Source organism: Oryctolagus cuniculus, chromosome 11 (genome assembly GCF_051225735.1).
Source record: "Oryctolagus cuniculus isolate XC-2025 breed Fujian yellow rabbit chromosome 11, ASM5122573v1, whole genome shotgun sequence".
NCBI lineage: Eukaryota > Metazoa > Chordata > Mammalia > Lagomorpha > Leporidae > Oryctolagus > Oryctolagus cuniculus.
This window is the reverse complement of record NC_142877.1, coordinates 110,448,519-110,468,738: the sequence shown is the minus strand read 5'-3', so window position 1 is coordinate 110,468,738 and position 20,220 is coordinate 110,448,519. Positions and strand designations below refer to the sequence as shown.

The 20,220-nt window shown below is 44.2% G+C and overlaps 1 protein-coding gene across 3 annotated transcripts in view; it reads left to right on the top strand.

Moving 5' to 3' along the window:
- BPIFC (BPI fold containing family C) overlaps positions 1-20,220 on the top strand; it is a 60,735-nt gene that overhangs the window by 2,900 nt on the left and 37,615 nt on the right. The window contains exon 1 of one of the 3 annotated variants that reach the window (XM_008257060.5): positions 13,219-13,339. The exons of the other annotated variants lie outside the window; for them this stretch is intronic. The gene's annotated coding sequence lies outside the window, so the exon portion shown is untranslated. Of the gene's footprint in view, positions 1-13,218; positions 13,340-20,220 lie in introns of those variants that run through there. 3 annotated transcript variants of the gene reach the window in all.

Genomic DNA, 20,220 nt, shown 5'->3' with positions numbered 1-20,220 from the left:
GCTTTCCCAGGCCATAGCAGAGAGCTGGATCAGAAGAGGAGCAATCTGGACTCAAACTGGTGCCTTTGGCTAATTTTTTAAATAAGTGTTTAATTTCAGGGCCAGTGCTGTGGTGCAGTGAGTTAATGCCCTGTCTTGAGGCGCCAGCATCCCATATGGGTGCCGATTTGAGACCTGGCTGCTCCACTTCTGACCCAGCTCTCTGCTATGGCCTGGGAAAGCAGTAGAAGATGGCCCAAATCCTTGGGCCCCTGCGCCCATGTGGGAGACCCGGAAGAAGCTCCTAGCTCCTGGCTTTGGATCAGCGCAACTCCAGCCATTGCAACAAGTTGGGGAGTGGACCATCGGATGGAAGACCTCTCTCTCTCTCTCTCTCTCTCTCTCTCTCTCTCTGCTTCTCCTCTCTCTGTGTAATTCTGACTTTCAAATGGGTAAATCTTTTTTAAAAAAATAAGTGTTTAATTTTTAGAACAGTTTTAAATTTATAAAATTATTGTAGAGAGTTCCCATATACTGGTGTTCCCTATAAACAGTTTAATGTGGCACATTTATGACATTTCTACTAACTGAAGTTCCTACTCTATTTGCACTTTCTGTTTTGTACCTACTGTTCTTTTTCAGTTCTAAGATCCCACCCGCATTACATGTAGTCATCATGTCTCCTTGGACTCCTCTTGGTTGTAACAGTTTCTTAGATTTTCTTTGCTTTTCATTACCTTGACTGTTTTGAGGAGCACCCATCAGGTACTTTTTAGGTTGTTCCTGAGTTGACATTTGTCTGATACTTATCTCGTGGTTAGACTGAGATAATGTGTTCTTGGGAGGAAGACCACAGAGATAAAGTGCCTTTCTTGTCACATCACATCAGTAGGACTTACCAGCAGTATGACTTGTTGCTGTTATTGTCAACCCTGGTCATTTGGCTTTTCCACTGCCACTCTCTTTGTCCCCTTTTCATATCAAAACCTTCAGAAGAAAGTTACCATGTGCAGCCCACACTTAAACAGTAGGACTTAACCATTCCACCTGCTGAAGGGTGGAGCATCTGCATAAATTATTTGGATTTTTCTACACAATAATATCAGTATAGAATTATGAATATTTTATGATCAATTTGTTGTTGCTTAGTTTTGTCCACTGTGGGAGACCTTTCTGTTGACATCTATTCATTTGAAATCACTGTGGATTTTTGTTCACTTTCTTGTTTTGTTTTTGAATACTTTCTTAATTTCTGGCCCTACAAGATGCTGCTGAATCACTTGGTATATTTCCTACCCAATCTTCAAATCAGCCATTTTTCCAAGAGGCCCTACCTAGCTCCTTTTATCAGAGAATGATATTAGAAACCAAGATCTGGGTGTTTGGTGTGTTAATTGTTATGGGAGTGTCATTGCTTCTGTGCCTCAGCTGACAGAGCAAAGAGATAAGTTCGTATGTATGTGCTATATCTATATGTAACTCTGTGTGTGTGTGTGTGTGTGTGTGTAGCTAAGCATAAGATCATTCTGATGTTTCTACTACCATATGAGTCATACACTAGTCTCCTCTTTTGCAACCATGAGAAACCTGGCTCCAGCCATCCACCTTCTATTTACTCAATTGCTTAATTCTAGCAAATATGTATAGTGGTTTCAGAATTGTTATCCTATGCCCATGTAGGAAACAACATTATCAACTAGAGTACAATGCTTATATACAGTTCCTGTTACATTTGGTTTTACAGACTACTCATTTCCAAAGTTTGTTATGTCAGCACTTTATTCCTCCATGCCCTTCAGTTAGGATGTTTGCAATACATTTAGATTTTTCTGTCAAATATATATACATTAAGGTTTAGGGGCCAGCGCTATGGCGTAGCAGGTAAAGCCAGCACCTGCAGTGCTGACATCCCATAAGGGCACCAGTTCAAGTCACTTCCAATCCAGCTCTCTGCTATGGTCTGGGAAAGCAGTAGAAGATGGCCCAAGTCCTTGGGCTCCTGCACCCATGTGGGAGACCCAGAAGAAGCTCCTGGCTCCGGGCTTTGGATCAATGCAGCTTCAACCATGGCAGCCAATTGGGGAGTGAACTAGTGGATGGAAGACCTCCCTCTCTCTCTCTCTGACTCTCCTTCTCTCTGTGTGTAACTCTGACTTACAAATAAATAAATAAATCTTTAGAAAAAAACTGTTTATATTTTGGAGGCTGGCGTTGTAGCATAGGGGTAAAGCTGCCATCTGCAAAGCTAGCATCCCATATTGGTGCCAGTTCAAGATCTTGCTGCTCCACTTCCAATCCACTTCCATGCAAATACACCTGAGAGAGCAGTGGAAGATGACCCAAAAGCTTGGGCCCCTGTGCCCACATGGGAGACCCAGATGAAGCTCTAGGCTCCCGGCCTCATCCCGGCACAGCCCTGGCTGTTGTGGCCATTTGGGGAGTAAACCAGCAAATGGAACTCTCTCTCTCTCTGTCTGTTTGTTCACTCCCTCTAACTCTGCCTTACAAGTAATAAATTTTTTTAAAATGGTTTATTTTTTTAAAAGATTTATTTATTTGAAAGTCAGAGTTACACAGAGAGAGGAGAGACAGAGGTCTTCCATCCGCTGGTTCACTCCCCAATTTGCCACAATGGCTGAAGCTGCACTGATCTGAAGTCAGGAGCCAGGAGTTTTTTCCAGGTCTCCCACGCAGGTGTAGGGGCTCAAGGACCTGGACCATCTTCTGCTGCTTTCCCAGGCCATAGCAGAGAGCTGGATTGGAAGTGGAGCAGCTGGGACTCGAACTGGTGGCCATATGGGATGCCAGCCCTGCAGACGGTGGCTTTACCTACTAAGCCACAGCGCCAGCCCAGGGTTAATGTTTTGAGCTTTAAAGTTCTGTGAGTTTCAGTAAATGCTTAATGTCATGTATTCATGATTATAGTATAAAACAGAATAGTTTCACCATCCTAAAACATTCCCTATCTTCAACCTCCGTCAGCACCAACAGCAACAATACCTGAATGACTGATATCTTTAGTTTTCTTTTGCAAAATGCTCTGTAATTGGAATTTTACAGAGTATAGCGTTTTCTGCCCTCATGACTAACTTCTTTCACTTAGCAATATGTGTTTAAGATTGAGTCATGCCTTTTGTGGCTTCATAGTTCATTTCTTTTTGTCAGTGAATAGCAGTCACCCTGTGAACGTAACGTACCACAGTTTGTCCATCCACTCATCTACCGAAGGCCATCTTGGTTGCTTCCAGGTTAGGGCAATTATGAAGAAAGCTGCCATAAACATCCGTGTGTAGTTTTTTTTTTTATTTCACAGATAGAGTTAGACAGTGAGAGAGAGACAGAGAGAAAGGTCTTCCTTCCATTGGTTCACCCCACAAATGGCTGCCACAGCTGGCACTGCGCCGATCCAAAGCCAGGAGCCAGGTACCTCTTCCTGGTCTCCCATGTGGGTGCAGCCCATCCTCCACTGCCTTCCTGGGCCACAGCAGAGAGTTGGACTGGAAGAGGAGCAGCCAGGACTGGAACCCGGAACCCATATGGGATGCCGGCGCCACAGGCGGAGGATTAGCCAATTGAGCCATGGCGCCAGCCCCTCGTGTGTAGATTTTTATGTGGAGCTAATATTCAATTCAGTTGGATAAGCTTTCAAATCAGTAGGAGTGTTATTAATCAGTCCTATGATAAGACCATGTCTAGTTTTCTAAGAAACTTCCAATCTCCAAAGTGTCTGTACCATTCACATTTCCATGAATGAGTGAGAAGTTTCTCACTTTGCATCCTCACCATCATCCTCACCATCAGCTCATGTTGTCAGCTTTGTTATCTTTTTAGCCATTCTAATAGATGTGTCATGTATCTCATTATTTTAAGTTATAATCCCCTAATGGCAGTTAATGCTTAGCATCTTTTCATAGGTTTATTTGCCATCTATTTATCTTCTTCGATGAGGGGTATGTTCAGATCTTTTGCATACTTTTTAGTTGAGTTTTTGTTTTCTTGTTGTTGAGTTTTTTCTAGTTTTTTTTGTTTGTTTGTTTGTTTGTTTGACAGGCAGAGTGGACAGTGAGAGAGAGAGAGAGACAGGGAGAAAGGTCTTCCTTTTGCCGTTGGTTCACCCCCCAATGGCTGCTGTGGCCGGCGCGCTGCAGCCGGCGCACTGAGCTGACCTGAAGCCAGGAGCCAGGTGCTTCTCCTGGTCTCCCATGTGGGTGCAGGGCCCAAGGACTTGGGCCATCCTCCACTGCACTCCTGGGGCACAGCAGAGAGCTGGCCTGGAAGAAGAGCAGCCGGGACAGAATCCAGCACCCCGACTGGGACTAGAACCCAGGGTGCCAGTGCTGCAGGTGGAGGACTAACCTATTGAGCCGTGGCACCGGCCAGAGTTTTTTCTAGTTTTCTAGATGAAATTCAAATAGCTTTGCATGACAAAATCCCTTCACAATCCAGCTGGAAGTCACTTTTTCCAATGTGCCCAATGACCCCTACTAACACCTCACTACACAATGCCTCTCCCCCTTTTCCCCTTGTATCCTCCCCCACCAAGTTGGTTTGCACGTCTTGGTACTTTCACATATGATGATTATTCTACCTGGAATACCATCTTTTCATCTAGACAGAGTGTGTTGTTTCTTCCTTTTGCTCCAAGAGCATTGGAAACATACTCTTCAGTGTTATCCATATCATCGTATTGTACTTTCTTTCTTTTTTTTTTTTTTTTTTTTTTTTTACAGGCAGAGTGGATAGAGAGAGAGACAGAGAGAAAGGTCTTCCTTTTTGCCATTGGTTCACCCTCCAGTGGCCACCATGGCTGGTGCGCTGCGGCCGGCGCACCGCACTGATCCGAAGGCAGGAGCCAGGTGCTTCTCCTGGTCTCCCATGGGGTGCAGGGCCCAAGCACTTGGGCCATCCTCCACTGCCTTCCCGGGCCACAGCAGAGAGCTGGCCTGAAAGAGGGGCAACCGGGACAGAATCCGGCGCCCTGACAGGGACTAGAACCCGGTGTGCTGGCGTCACCAGGTGGAGGATTAGCCTATTGAGCCGCAGCGCCGGCCCGTATTGTACTTTCTTATCCACCAGTCTTTCTCCATTCCTAGGTTGTGAATTTCTCAAGGAGAAAGAACAGATCTTAGCCGTCTTCAGCAACCCTCATTCCCCAGCTCTGGTTCAAGGACTAGTTAAGCAAAATTCAAAATTACATGAAGCTATGCATGCTTTGTTTATGAATTTTTAATATGTCTGTTTGGAAAAAGTCCTCATCCTGACTCTACCAGAAAGAGTCAAGTTGGCCTTAGATTAGGATGTTTTCTTAAACCCGGTCCATTTTCCTAAACCTTGAGCTTTAATCTACATATCAATTGTTCTCACACTTTAGGTTCTATCAGAATCACATAGGGGAGCTATTTTTTTTAAAAAAAAAACTATTAGAGAGGGAGAGAAACAGCACCCATCCACTGATTCATTCCTTGAATGCCTGCAATGGCTGAGACTGCCTAGAGCCAAAGCAGGGAGCCAGGAACTCAATCTGGGTCTCCCATATAGATGGTGGGGACTCAACTAATTGTATCCCATGGTCTGCACCAGAATCAGGATCCAGAAATCAAACCCAGGCACTCCAGTGTGGCACACAGGGATTGTAACCACCAGGCCAAACGCCTGTCTCCAACGAGCTTTTGAAAACACATTGCTGAGTCTCACCTTCCAGGTTTCTTATCTAGCAGACCTGGAAATAATTTGAGAATTTGCATTTCTAATTATCCCCAGATGGTACTGATGCTACAGTTTACCACACTTGGAGAACCACTGGTTTATACCATATAGTCTTTCTTGTTGTTGTTGTTTTTAACATGAATAAGAGATTTTGAAGTAGCTGTGCTTGGTGAGAAGTTGAAATAGGCCTTTTAAAATGTTGTGTGGAGAAGTTAAAACCATGCAGGGTTAAGACAAGAACCTCCAGAAGTTGTTGAAACTTCTAAAACCCTAGCCATGAACCAAATGAAGATATTTGGAACCTGTTGAGAAAAATAAATTATGGTCTTGGACGGCAACTACAACAGTTTTATCTGTAAACTTTGGTATTATTTGAATCTTTTAACGCAAGAATATATTCACTTTTTGTTGGTTAAATAGGAAAAATGTTATTAGCAATGTTTGTGTCTAATTCCTAAGGGAAATTTTGCTTTCTACTCTAAGAGTAGATAGAATAATATAGTACATTCACACATCACTTAATATCAGGGATACGTGTGAGAACTGCATCGTTCATCATTGTGTCATTGTCGAAGTAAGATAGAGTGAAACCTAAGTGGTGTAGGTCGATTACTTGATGTGGCTCTCGATGTAGTCATGAGATAAAGTAAGCATATGATATTTGTGAGGCTGCTTCCAGTGTAACATGGCACATTATTTTACAGTAAACTTTTTTTTAAGTAGAAGGAATATATTATAAAATAACAATAAAAGCATGGTATGGCAAATACATAAACCAGTATATTTTCTATCTTATCACGTGCTCTGCATAGTTGCCTTGCTCTACTTTTGTATCACTGGCAGCTCAGCAGGTTTGTTTACACCAGCAACACCACAAACTCATGAGTAATGTGCTGTGCTACAGCAACACCATGGCTACAATGTCAGTGGACATTATGAATAGTTTTAGTTCCATGATCACCTTCAAGGCCCACCATCCTGTGGGTATACGTGGCTATCCATTTATTTTGTGCCAAAATAAACTGATTTTTAAGATTGATTGATTTGGATGGTAGAGTTACAGAGAGAGATCTTCTACCTGCTAGTTCACTCCCCCAAATGGCCACAATAGCAGGGGCTGGGCCAGTCCAAAGCCAGGAGCCTGGAACTCCATCTGGGTCTCCAACATGGGTATCAGGGGCCCAAGACTTGGGCCATCTTCTGCTGCTTTCTGAGGTATATTAGCAGGGAGCTGATCTGAAGTGGAGCAGCCCAGACTCAAACTGGTGTGCATTTGGGATGCTGGCATTACAGGCAGCAGCTTAATCCACTGTGCCACAAAACCAGCCTCATAAACTGATCTTTTAATTCCATTTTTCATAAACATTTTGAAGTACCCTTGTGTATGCAATCTGTTGTTAATCAAAATGTCACTACATAGTGTGTTTCTGTGCTTAATTTTGGTGGCTTTCAATAGTGACTTTGTCAGCAGATATTTGACAGTCTGGAGATATTTTGTCACAACTGGGATAAGAAGAAGTGGTGCTCCTGTGGTAGGGATGCTGCTAAATGTCCTGAATGTCCCACAATGCACAGGCCAGTCCCCTACAATGAAGAGTTGTGTGGTGCAAACTGTCAGTGGGGCCAAGATGGAGAAATCCTGGTCTATCTGAATTGGACTCACACCAGTGCATCCCAGATGTGTCAGTGTAGTATCACACAATCTTGTCTGATTCTGCAGAATCTCTCATGGCACCCATGTGCGCACTTAAAATTTACCATGAACTTAAACTCATTTTGAACTGTAGTCATAGCATGCAGTGTCCTTTTAGGTAACTGCTAATCGTGGAAGGGACTGGGGTGAATGGGTTTGTTTATTTTTCAAAACCAAGAGGCAATCACTGTTGAAAAGTCTTCCAAAGAGCAACTGGCAGAAGAGGCTACAGCTTGAGTCAGTCGTTGGTGTCCACCCAGGACTGTCATCACACAAACCTCAAGGGACTGTGACCTGGGTCAAAGTAGGGAGGGGAGGGAAGCTACTGCCAGGTGAGAGAATCATCCTGCCAGAATTCCCCCCAGCCCTCCCAGAGGGAACCATTGGCCCACTCATCTTTCTCAAGACCCACACAAATTCCAGGCAGCTCCTCGAGTTAGGAATAAACTAGTGAGTTTGAACAAACACATAAATCTGTGTTACTCATACAGAATCAATTAGCAACTGGAAAAACCAGATGGGTTGCCTAGCAACAGCATCCTTCCCCCGACCACCACCACCTTCTGCATACCCTGGGCTATGTGTTGCCCTTCAGTGACCTTTTTAAAAAGGCAGCATAGTACAGTGGTTAAAAGGACAGACTCCTGGAACAGAACACCTGGGTCTCGAATTCTGGGTCCATGACTTAATAGCTGTGAGGGCAAGTTTTGGCCAGCTTAGGCAAGTTTCTCAATTGTTCAATTTTCCCAATTATAAAATGGAGATAGTACAAAGGTACTTCAAAATGTTCATAGAAGGAGCTGGCATTCATCCTAGGAATTAGGATGCTGTGTCCCATATCAGAGTTCCTGGGTTTGATACCCAGCTCCAGCTCTTGATTCCAGCTTCCTGCTAATACAAGCCCAGGAGGCAACAGTGATGGCTCAAGTAATTGGATCCCTACCACCCACGTGGGAGACCTGGATTAATTCCTGGCTTCTGGCACTGGTCCCAACCCAGGCCTGACCATTGCCAGCATCTGGGGTGTGACTGGCAAATGACAACACTCTGTCTCTCTCTGTCTCTTTGTCTCTCTGTCTCTCAAATACAGATTTTTATTTTTTAGTTTGTGGGAAATGTAAGTTTATTTCAGTAAAATAATTTTTTGAAAACCATACATTGTTTTTTTCATAATAGTCACCTTCTACAAACTTTTTAAAAGCCTTTCATATGCATGGATTTCAAAATATTTTGCACCAAAATGAACTTTTTTTACTCAATTTTCCATAAACTTTTGAAGTACCCTCTTATTGATTCCTAGAGAAGTATTGATGGGAGTTAATGTATTAATGGTATCCAGAGTCTAGTAAATGTTCAGTAATATTAGTGTTCATTTTTTCTCTATCTCTTATATACCTCTTCAGGGTTACTTTTGAACTGGATTTCACTAGCACTAACGTTGGGAGGCAACAAGTGATCAGAGCTCAAAATGTCTTTTATCCTAAAACTGCCCTCTGTGGTCCATCACCCCATGTATACAAAATCCCTGTCCCATCCCACTTTTGTCTCCTATGAAGAGTAACACTATTTGTCTTCCATGCTCAAAAAAAGTCTGACATTCAGATAGTTTCTTTCTATGCAGGAAGAGCCCACACACTCTAGAAACCAAAAATTAGGGGTGCTCAATTTCTTAGTGCTACAACTCAACATCTTTCTTTAATGAACAATTATTTTTACATAGGTAATTACGATTTTTCTCTTGGAGATTTAGTTAAATATGTGCCTTGATCTGCAGAGACAAGTACACTGTCAGCAGTTAGTAAGTGAAATAATTAATCTTACATTCTAGATTGCTATTAAAAGTGACTGAGCAAGCAGGAGTTCCCAGCAAATCTTTAGTTAAATGTGGAAACCTAAATTAAATATTAGAACTGGATAAAGTGCTGCTGGCTTTTGTTATGATTGTTTTTAATAATAAATTTGGCAAATCTGCCCTGAAATGATTTCTTGAACAGAAAGGATGCCTGATGAGCTAATTTCTAATACCTCCTCCAAATGGAATTTGGAAGAACAGAGCCATACTCTCTTAGATCTTTGTTTCCCAAACTCCAATTATGTGAGACCCTTTTTTTTAAAGGTCATTCTATGTCCCACGAAAGTTGTACTGTTGTTTATTTTTTTTCCAACCAATCAACTCTTCTTAAAATGTTTATAAATTTGTTTAAAAGAGGAATGCTGTGTAAATGAAAAACTCTGTTTATTTCCAAATATATAAGATAACTGTAACAAATAAATATGGTTTGCTGTCTATATTCATGGGTTCCACATCCATAGATTCTTCATCTGTTGACTAAACCAAGTGTGCATGAAAAAAATCCCAAAAAAAATTGCATCTGTACTGAGACAGTTTTTCTTGCCCTTATTCTCTAAACAATATAGTATAACAACTATTTGCATACCATTGACATTGTCTTAGGCATTATGAGCAATCTAGAAATTATTTAAAGTGTGCAGAATTGTGTAGGATTTACACTAATGCTATGCTACATTATATTAGGGCTTTGAATCTCAGCAGATTTTGGTGTCTGCAGGGGTCCTAGGTCCAATCCTCCCAAGATAGCAAGGGACAACTGTACCATGAATACTAAACCTTATACACATCTTAAAAAATACATGGTGTTTAAAATATTCTTTAAGTCATAAGGAAATACAAGCAATAATGCAGTTGATTTACTGACACTGTATAAAAAACCTTTTTATGTGCTGCCTCATTTAATTTAATTCTCAGAGTGATTCTTCAAAGTAAATGTGATCTCCATTTTTGCAGATGATATGTCTGAGAACCAGAGGAGTGAAATAATTTGCCCAAAGTTAGGGTATTGGGATGACCAGGACAGGTCCAGGCAAGAAAAGACCACTGAGAGGAGGGATCTCCACATTTTACATTCTCTCTCCTCAGCCTTTATGCAAGCTATTCATCCTAAGAATTCCCCCTAAATCTTGTGATAGAACCCCGGGATACACAACAATGACTAAAGGAGGGTTTTCACCAAGATCTGGTTAGATGTTCAGTTCTTTTGTAGTAGGAAGAAAAATATCACTTATTTCCATGAGGAAAGATACTGCTAGAGTATTCAGCTTCTTTCTAAATCTAGCAGCTCCTCTGGCACTTGTTTATGAATATGAGATACAAAGGAGAATCTGGGCAAGAGCTCGCCTTTCTGACTGAGTAAAGTAATGGGGTGGATGCTGGTAAAAGTGGGAGCGAGGGAGGATAGTGGAGCCAAGAGGCTGCTCTGCAGAGGAGAGAGAAGAAAGAGGTCTAGGTGCGTGGGGAGAGGGAACGAAAGCTTGGAGAGATGAAGCAGCAGCTGGTGTGTCTCTGGTGGGTGTCTTCACCCAGGACACCAAGCAAAGGAAAGACATATCTTAGAAGTCATTTGTGAAATTCTTTCACGTATGGTTGTGATGTCATTTGTCTCCTTCCATGCCTGATTCTGTATTTATTTTTCTAATGACCTGAAAATAATCACAGCACAATTCCAAGTGTTTATCTGTGAAGCCCCTGGAATTATCTCCCATACCTCTAGTGGCATATGCCCCTTGGGAAGCTGCCACAGATGATCTCATTCACTTCTGGACGATGACTCGGAAATTCATGTCTCCAGCCAACCTCTCCGCCTACAGAACTCCAGCTACACTCACCTGCCATCACCATTTCAATGTCTAGCACTACTATTTCTGCCCTCACTCCATTCCAGACACACAGGCCCACATTTGCTGTTCCCTCTACCTTTTTCCTACAGGCTTTGTCTGCCTGGCTTCTAATGGTCATATCTCAGCTCCTCAGGGTTGCCTATCTGGACATTCTAACAAAGCCAGCCCACTTGGCTGGCGCCGCAGTTCACTAGGCTAATCCTCCGCCTTGTGGCGCCAAAACACCGGGTTCTAGACCCGGTCGGGGCGCCGGATTCTGTCCTGGTTGCCCCTCTTCCAGGCCAGCTCTCTACTGTGGCCAGGGAGTGCAGTGGAGGATGGCCCAAGTGCTTGGGCCCTGCACCCCATGGGAGACCAGGAGAAGCACCTGGCTCCTGCCTTCGGATCAGTGCGGTGTGCCGGCGGCAGTGCGCCAGCCATGGCGGCCATTGGGGGGTGAACCAACGGCAAAGGAAGACCTTTCTCTCTGTCTCTCTCTCACTGTCCACTCTGCCTGTCAAAAAAAAAAAAAAAAAAGTAAGCCCGCCTCCCTCAGCTCCATCACCCTACCAAAGTACAAGACCCTCCCATAACCACATTTTTTATTCCCTTCATAACACATATGACAGTTTATACATTTTTGTTTATTTTGTTGTTTGCCTATTTTGTGTCTCCACATGGACAAGGATTCTTTTTCTGCTGAAAAAGATTGTACACATAGTAAGCAGTCAGTGGAAATTTGTTGTTGAATGAATAGATTGATCCATGGTGATTGACTCTTAATGATTCTGTGAGGAGAGTCTGCAGGCTCCTAGCACCATTGATACAGCTATGTACTCGTGAATAAAATTTAGGGCTCTTTATAGTTTTTTTTGTTTGTTTTGTTTTGTTTTGTTTTGACAGGCAGAGTGGACAGTGAGAGAGAGAGACAGAGAGAAAGGTCTTCTTTGCCATTGGTTCACCCTCCAATGGCCGCCATGGCTAGCGCACTGCTGCCGGCACATCACACTGATCCGAAGGCAGGAGCCAGGTGCTTCTCCTGGTCTCCCATGGGGTGCAGGGCCCAAGCACTTGGGCCATCCTCCACTGCCTTCCTGGGCCCTAGCAGAGAGCTGGCCTGGAAGAGGGGCAACCGGGAAAGAATCCGGTGCCCCGACTGGGACTAGAACCCGGTGTGCCGGCGCCACAGGTGGAGGATTGGGTTCTTTATAGTTTTAATGGCACATTCTCATACGTTATCAATGTCTTTCTTCATCAAAACCTATCAAGGTACAAATTGTTTTTATCCTCATATGCTCCCAAGGAAACTCAGATTAAGTAGGTAAATATAACTTGAAGTACATAAGAAAAGAAATCTGAAAAACTATCAGAAGTATGGATAATGCCAAATGAAGTTTCCTGTTCTTACTAGGGTCACCAACCTTTCTGATTTGACCAGGACTGGCCTGGTTTTAATACTTGAAATCCTGCATCCTGAGAAAGCCAGAAAGATTGGGCATCCTGTCTTACCGAGTGAATTGTACATAAGGCATGAGATGCTTCATGGAATCAGATCCTGGGCCATCCAAAATATGCATTGACTGAAATACAGGGGAAAAGTTTGGGGACAGAGTTTGGGCTCTAAAAGATATCAAGTTACATAGTACTTGATGAGCCCACCTGACTTGCTTCAAGGGAGTGCTGGGACAGGGAATAGTTAACATTCTGGAAAGGTGGAGGCACTTAGAGATACCATCTGTTATCCTACCTTGAAAACAAAGCCTGGATATCAACCATGTGCTTTCAGACTCCAACTGGTGATCCAGAAGTACAAGGATGTTCTGGGCAGTGGAGAGAGGGGGACCCTGATTTGGAGAAACTGGCTCATTGCCCAAAAAGGAAAACTCTTCCTCTTCAATTCAATATAATTTAACAGCACCCTTTTCCATCCTCTTGAAGTCTTGACTTAATCATTTTGGGAAAGTCGCCATAGCAATTTCCCAAGTGTGGTGTGTGTGTGTGCCTCTGTGTGTTTTGCAGGAAGGTAATTATTGCCTAGGTAGTATTGTCTGTTCATCTCGAGAGAGACTGCAGTGTTCATTCATGCCATTGGGTAATTGTAGTGAAGCAATTATGTCTCACATTTTGAAAGAGGCATTTAAAAAAACCTACCACTGAGATGATTCAGACTTAATTATCTCAGCATTTTAACAGCTGACTTCAAGTCTCAAGGTAAAGAACACACTTCAGCTTGGAAGGCAGAAGGAGTCAAAGATCTCCCCAGCTTGGACACGTCCTCCACTGGAGGTAAGAACCGTGGACAGGCTTCAGGACTATGCCAGGGCACGATCTCCACACAGAGATCCCTCACTGGAGACACGCAGGATCTGGTAGGCTGCCTTGAACTGTCAGCTGTCACATATCCTCAGTTGTTACTACGGTCTGCCTAGGTTTTACTATGCTTTGCTTGTTTGATTTATGTCACTCTTGCCCACCTAGAAGCTTCTTAGGCAAGAGGCTTAGTGATGACCGGCACCGCAGCTCAGTAGGCTAATCCTCTGCCTGTGGCGCCGGCACACCGGGTTCTAGTCCCAGTCAGGGCACCGGATTCTGTCCCGGTTGCTCCTCTTCCAGGCCAGGTCTCTGCGGTGGCCCAGGAGTGCAGTGGAGGATGGCCCAAGTCCCTGGGCCCTGCACCCGCATGGGAGCCAGGAGAAGCACCTCGCTCCTGGCTTCGGATCAGTGAGGTGCGCCGGCCGCAGCGGCCATTGGGGGGAGGGGGGGTGTGAACCAACGGAACAGGAAGACCTTTCTCTCTCTCTCTCTCTCTCTCTCTCTCTCACTGTCCACTCTGCCTGTCAAGAAAAAAAAAAAAAGGAAAAAAAGAGGCTTAGTGAAAAAAGAACAGAAAAGTCAATGTGGACCATATGTAGAATTTTACATTATGGAGCAATGTGAAGAGGATGCTTGGTGTTCTGGACTTAGTTTTGCTTCTATCTCTGGCAGGAAGTTCTGTCTTGCCTCCCGGTTAGTGTGGTTCAGACTTAGGAGCTATTTCGATCTCTGTGCTTTGGAATCGGTCTTAAACCATATCAGTGACCTAGATCCTGCCAGAGCAAAACTGCAATCCCACTTACCTGAATTGTTAAGCTTACTGGGGTTAAGCATAGAATTTTGGGAGGAATGACTTGGCAGGATTTTCAAGATCCTTTACCATTATAGATATTGCTATAAAATCAGATGTAAGGGCTGACAGTTCCTGGAAATATTCTTTAGTTCTGCCCATATTCCAGACCTGTTGATTTAGACTTCTTATGGACAGTAATTTGTTCTTAACCAACATATTGAAATATCCTTACAGCCTGGACTTTTTAAACCCTGTTGAACTTAATTCTTCAACCCATGCCTCTGCTTTGAAGGCTACATTTCACCCACTCATCACTCCCTGAATCAGTTTTTCCAGTCTATCCAAGTGGTAGGGGTGAGCCTATCTGTGAGTCTTGGGAATTTGCTAAATTGTACTGATGTTTTCTTATTCAAGCAAGGGAGATTTAATTTAGGAGTGTTTTTCTGCCTGTATATTAGTAAGGAAACACAATGACTACCAAGGCTTTGAATCTTGGAAAGAAGCAATTCCTCAGAAGCAACAAAATAGGTAACTAGCTAGTAGGGTTTTAAAGTCATCTACATCCTTTCTTTTAACAAGCAACTAGCCCTGTCCTTACTTGTCAGCCAAATTACTTAACCTCTTAGGAGTCATCACCTTGCTTGACAAGGTTCCTTTCCTCTCTGCCCATAAATTATCATTCTAACCAAACAATTCAACCGAAAGTCATGTACAATCCACCCCTTGGTACCCTAGTAATTTCATTCCCTCATAAAATTTCAGAGGAAAATTATATTTTCCCATCTGCAGTTTTGGGTCCTTGGATCTCCATGAAAGTAACCACTCTGGAAACATCCTTTAACCAAAAAGGGAGAACATATTTGACTGCTAGAAAACATTTCAAATACCGTATGTGCCCAAAAGCACCCTGGTGCTTGAAATTTTCCAAATGCTTCTTGAATTTTTCCACACTGAAGATGGCATCAAGCAACTCCTATTTAAAACCCCCAAAGAAATAAGTCATTCAATGAAAAAAGTCAGCAGCTTTAGAATTAGGAGACAGAGAAAAGTGTTTGAGCCCTGGCTGACTGACTTACTGTGAGATCCTAGACAAGGTACTCCATGTCCATGTGCTTAAAATGGGGGTAGAATAATAATGCCCACTGCAAGGAATTGTGAGCATTTTAAGTGGCAAAAAAATACAAATTTATTATTTTCATTGTTGTCCATTAATGAGACCTATCACTGGTTCAGTTTACTATGCTGTTTCATTTTGGAAATGGATACACACACACAATGAGATGGTCAGTTAGAAAATATTTATTGAAGCCCTACTATGTGCTAGGCAGAGAGATAATTTCTGCTTATTTAATTTACATGCAATTTAGTGAGTAGAAATGTTTTGGTCTGACTTCTTTCCTGCTGCTTTCCACTGCTATGAAAATATGTTGCTCTTTAAGAAAAATCCCTGTGAGGTCTGCCTCAGCAACAGATGTCCTCTTAGAACTCTCCACATCCAGTGGTGCTAGCACGACTGCATACCCAGCATGGCCTCATCATTTGTTAAAATGTGGAAATACTTCTGTTTCAGCTATAACTAGCCATGAAGCTGAGCCTCAGCCATGATCCCCTCATTCCCATAGTCCCATCCATTTCTGGACCCCTTGACCACCCCCTAGGACAACAAAAGGATCAGAAAGGCCTTGTACAGCAGGTGCCACTAGACTCAGCCCCTGCAGGAGGGACCTGCCTCCATACTGAGTATAAGATGTTAATATCATCCTACATCCAAAATATAAAAATTTCCTGCCACCTTAATTCGACTCTTCATGTTTCCTGGAACCATCCCTCAGCTTACTCACTGCTTGGCCAGAGACTCTCCTCTCCTACCTGAGTTTCTTCCTCTCAACTTTCACTTCCACTCCCACTCCTCTATGCTTCCCTTGGCACTCTCTGCACCCTGACTGCCCTCAAGTCGCCCACCCCTAGCCCTACCTCCAGCACTGCTGGCCACATCCTTTCTGTAGCGTTCTGTAGATCTCAAACAACTCTATAGAGATCAAACTGGCCATGCCAAAATTAAAGTATTGAAATGCCTCTGTATCTAATGGTAAAGAGCCACTACTCTGCGTTGACCCCTACTTTCAGAACCCCAACTATTCTGTCTGTCCTCCCCGTGACCCAGTGCCAAACTTCTTGGATCCTACTCCAGGACTTCAGCCAACATCTATTCAGAAGGGTGTACAATGTCTTGTGGATCACCTTTGCAAAGAACTGTAGTGTAAGGTAAAGGCTCTCTCTTCCCTTATTAATTTACCCACTATATCCTAGGCAGTTTGCTAGATCTAAGACCTCCAACCAGATCCTATCTGTGCCCTTATGCACTTACCTTCCGGTAGGTGTGGTGGACAATAAGCAAAATGAGAAACATTTTTATGCACATGAATCAACATGTATTCTGATAGCGGGTCCTTGAGGAAATGAGATTAGTTCAGGAAGTCAGAAATGGCTTTAGAAAGAAGACCATGTTTTAAATGGACCTTCATGGTGCATGGGGTTTCTGCAGGCCTGGATAGGGGAGCAGCATAAGCAATGACATTGGGCAGAAAACATGGTGTGTGTTCAAGGACCAGAATGTTCATTGTGGCTGGAGGTGGCTCCTGGGACGTCAGGTGAGAGATGTCAGCAGGCAGACCAAGCCGACATTCCAGAGCTGAAGATGGACTCAGGCACAAACAGGTCAAGATGTTAATTCCAAACCTCAAGGCCCTGCAGTGAAATCCATACATGAGCATGTACTAATCTGTGTACAGGCCCCTGTGCAAGGTGGGCAGTCTGTGCATAAAGCAAAATGCCAGCCCAGTTGCATATACTGGTATACTCATGTGAGGCTTTTTTATTATTATTATATTTATTTAAAAAGCAGAGAGAACTCCCATCCATTAGTTCATTCCCCTATATACCTATAACAGCAAGGCTGGGCCAGGCGAAATCCAGGAGCTGGGAATTCCATGTGAGTCTCCCACATGAGTGTTAGGGACCCAAGTTCTTGATCCATTACCACTGCTTCCCAAGGTATACATTAGCAAGAAGCTGTAATCGGGAACAGAACCAAGAGTTGAAACCAAGCACTGACATGGGATGCTGCTATCTCAAGCAACATCTTAACTACTGCACCAAATGCCCACTCCTGGGTTTTTCCCAACTTGTTTTCCCCTGGCCCTACTCTGCACCAACAGGCTGGCATCTCTCCAGAGGTGGACCTTTCCCCATTCTGCACAAAAGCCAAAGACAGGCTAGAAACAGCCTTGCCTGGAGTATTCCTTTCCTGATCAGACTGCTCTGTTCATTTCAAGCAATTCTAAAAAAGACCTCTTTGTCTGCATCATCCCAATCCTGTCCCAGGGTCTCACTTTTAAGCCTACACAACCTCCCTTAATCAGACCTTTACTCTGCTTTAGCCAAGTGCCCCCCCAACACACACACACCCCCTCTTAGAAAGACCTCTCTATCCTCACCGAGGCTGCTCATGAAGCCTATTCCTACTTCAAATCCTTACCTGACCGTCTGGTCTGACCCCTCTTTCTGGCCGAACAATGGGTGTCACAACCTACTCCTCCTTGACCACCTTCACAAGGCCCCCTTTCTTGATGGGTCACATGTTTGTGTGTTAATTCAGTGGTACCTGTCACCTGTGAATCTTTGGCTGGTGTGAATGCAACAGTGACAGATCATCCAAATTGTAAACTCCCACAACTAGAAACAAGGCTTGTTAATATATTACTCACTTGGCAGTCATTCTAAAAAATCCCTATCAGCATTGCTGCTGGTCCCTGTGCTTCATCCAACAAGAAAATGGGGTGATATTGATTGATGAGGTGGCATTTATGCAATAAGCATACATTAGTCATTTATATATGCCAAGCTCAGGAGATAGAACAGTGAGTGTGATGTGGCTGGCCCCTCTACTTGGAGAGTGTGTTTATTTAAAAGCCTCCGTGTCTTTTGTGAGCCAGGCATTGTTCTAGATTCTGGAGCTATAGAAGAAGACACAACCCCTGTGGTGAAGGAACTGGCAAGAAAAACGAAAATTACAACATAAATTCCATGTAAAGTGCTATATACTAAGGTCAAGAACTGCTCCATAAACAGGGGGACCCATTAGGCACATGTGGCCTGATGCAAAGCCCCTTGATGAAGGTATTCATTCATTCATCCCATCAATCATGCAACATTCACGCCTACTATGCACCAGTCACCGTTCAAGGTGCTGAAGGAATGAAGTCCTTGCCCATGAAGCCTGAAAATTCCAGCAGGGGAAACAGGCAACAAATAAACTAGTAACCAGATGAGTACACAGTGCTGCTGCTGCGAGTGCTTGGGAAAAAGTAAATCGAGGCAATGGTCCTAGGGACAGTCCAGGTCACATGGAAGGGGACTTTTGTATAGTGTCGTTAGGAAAGGCTATGCTAAAAGGATGTTTTAGGAAGTACTAGAAAAAAGAGAAAGACCTAGACATGTGGCTATCGGAGGAAGACTGCACCTAGCAGAGGGAGCAAGTACACGGACACCAGGAGACAGGCCGCATGGAATGCTCAAGATTCAGTCAGCTGGTGAGGCTGCGGCCATGTGAGTTAAGGATGGAGTTCTGGGAGGACACGGAGGCATGGAGAGAGGAGGGCCGTATAGCTGGTGCCAAGGGCTTCGACTCCTGGGGGCTGGCGCTGCGGCTCACTTGGTTAAGCCTCCACCTGCAGCTCACTTGGTTAAGCCTCCACCTGCAGCTCACTTGGTTAAGCCTCCGCCTGCGGCACCGGCATCCCATATGGGCGCTGGGTTCTAATCCCGGTTGCTCCTCTTCCAGGCCAGCTCTCTGCTGTGGCCCGGGAGGGCAGTGGAGGATGGCCCAAGTGTTTGGGCCCTGCACCCGCATGGGAAACCAGGAAGAAGCACCTGGCTCCTGGTCCTGCCTCCTGCCTCCTGCTTCCTGGCTCTGGATTGGTGTAGCTCCGGCCATAGCAGCCATTTGGGGTGAACCAACGAAAGCAAGACCTTTTTCTCTGTCTGTCTCTCTCTCTCGCACACTCCAACTCTATCTATCAAATAAAAAGAAAAAAGAGGGGCTTTGACTCTTATACAGAGTAAGATGGGAAAGAATTGGAGGGTTCTAACATTTCGAAAATAACTCTGTCGTTTAAAAACTGCCCCTCTTGCTGTGGTGTGGAGAATAGACAGAAAGAGGCACAGACTGCAGCAAGAAGACCAGGAGGGAAGCTATTGTAACCGTCCATGTGAAGTAACATTGGCTTGAAAACCAGAGATCAGCAGTAGAGGCGATGAGACCTGTTCTCAAGCTGACAACGTGGTGGGTTAAATGCTCAAATGGGCACCTATGCCTGGTGCAAAACTGTGGCAAAAGCATAAAGAGGAAACGTGATGAGCCCTCTGTGAGATGACATGGTGAGGGAGCTTGCCACAGAGGGGCACCAGAGCTGGCCCTGAAGAACACATTCATCAACAGAATTTGAGCATGTGAGTCCGAGGCAGGGACAGGCGTGAAAGGCAGGAGCCAGGGAAGAGAACAGAGAGTGTGTACTGGCATGTGTATTTACAGTGGGAGGGTAGAACTGAAACACTTTCATCCATGTCAGGGTGCCTGGCTCCACTTCTGATGCCAAGCCCCAGGAGGCAGCAGGTGATGGCTCAGTAACTAGGTCACTGCCGCCCACGTGGGAGACCTGAATGGAGTTCCCAGTTCCCAGCTGCAGCTCTGGTGGCATCTGAGTAGTGAGATGGCAGATGGAAAGAATCTCTCTCTCCCCCTCTCTCTCCCTCTCTCTCTCACATACACACACACACACACACACACACACACACACACACAAAAGCCCCCACACTTGAGAAAACTGGCAAATTGAGGAATGTGAATAGCTCAGTGTGGTCAGCTCACACTACCACCACATGAACAAGAGAAGAGCAACAGGAGTTGAGAAATCTAGAGTTGGTTATAAAAGATCTTGATTGGCTATGCCAAGAGCTTAAGTCCTGTCTTGTGAGCAGAGAGCAACCATCAAGCTGAAAT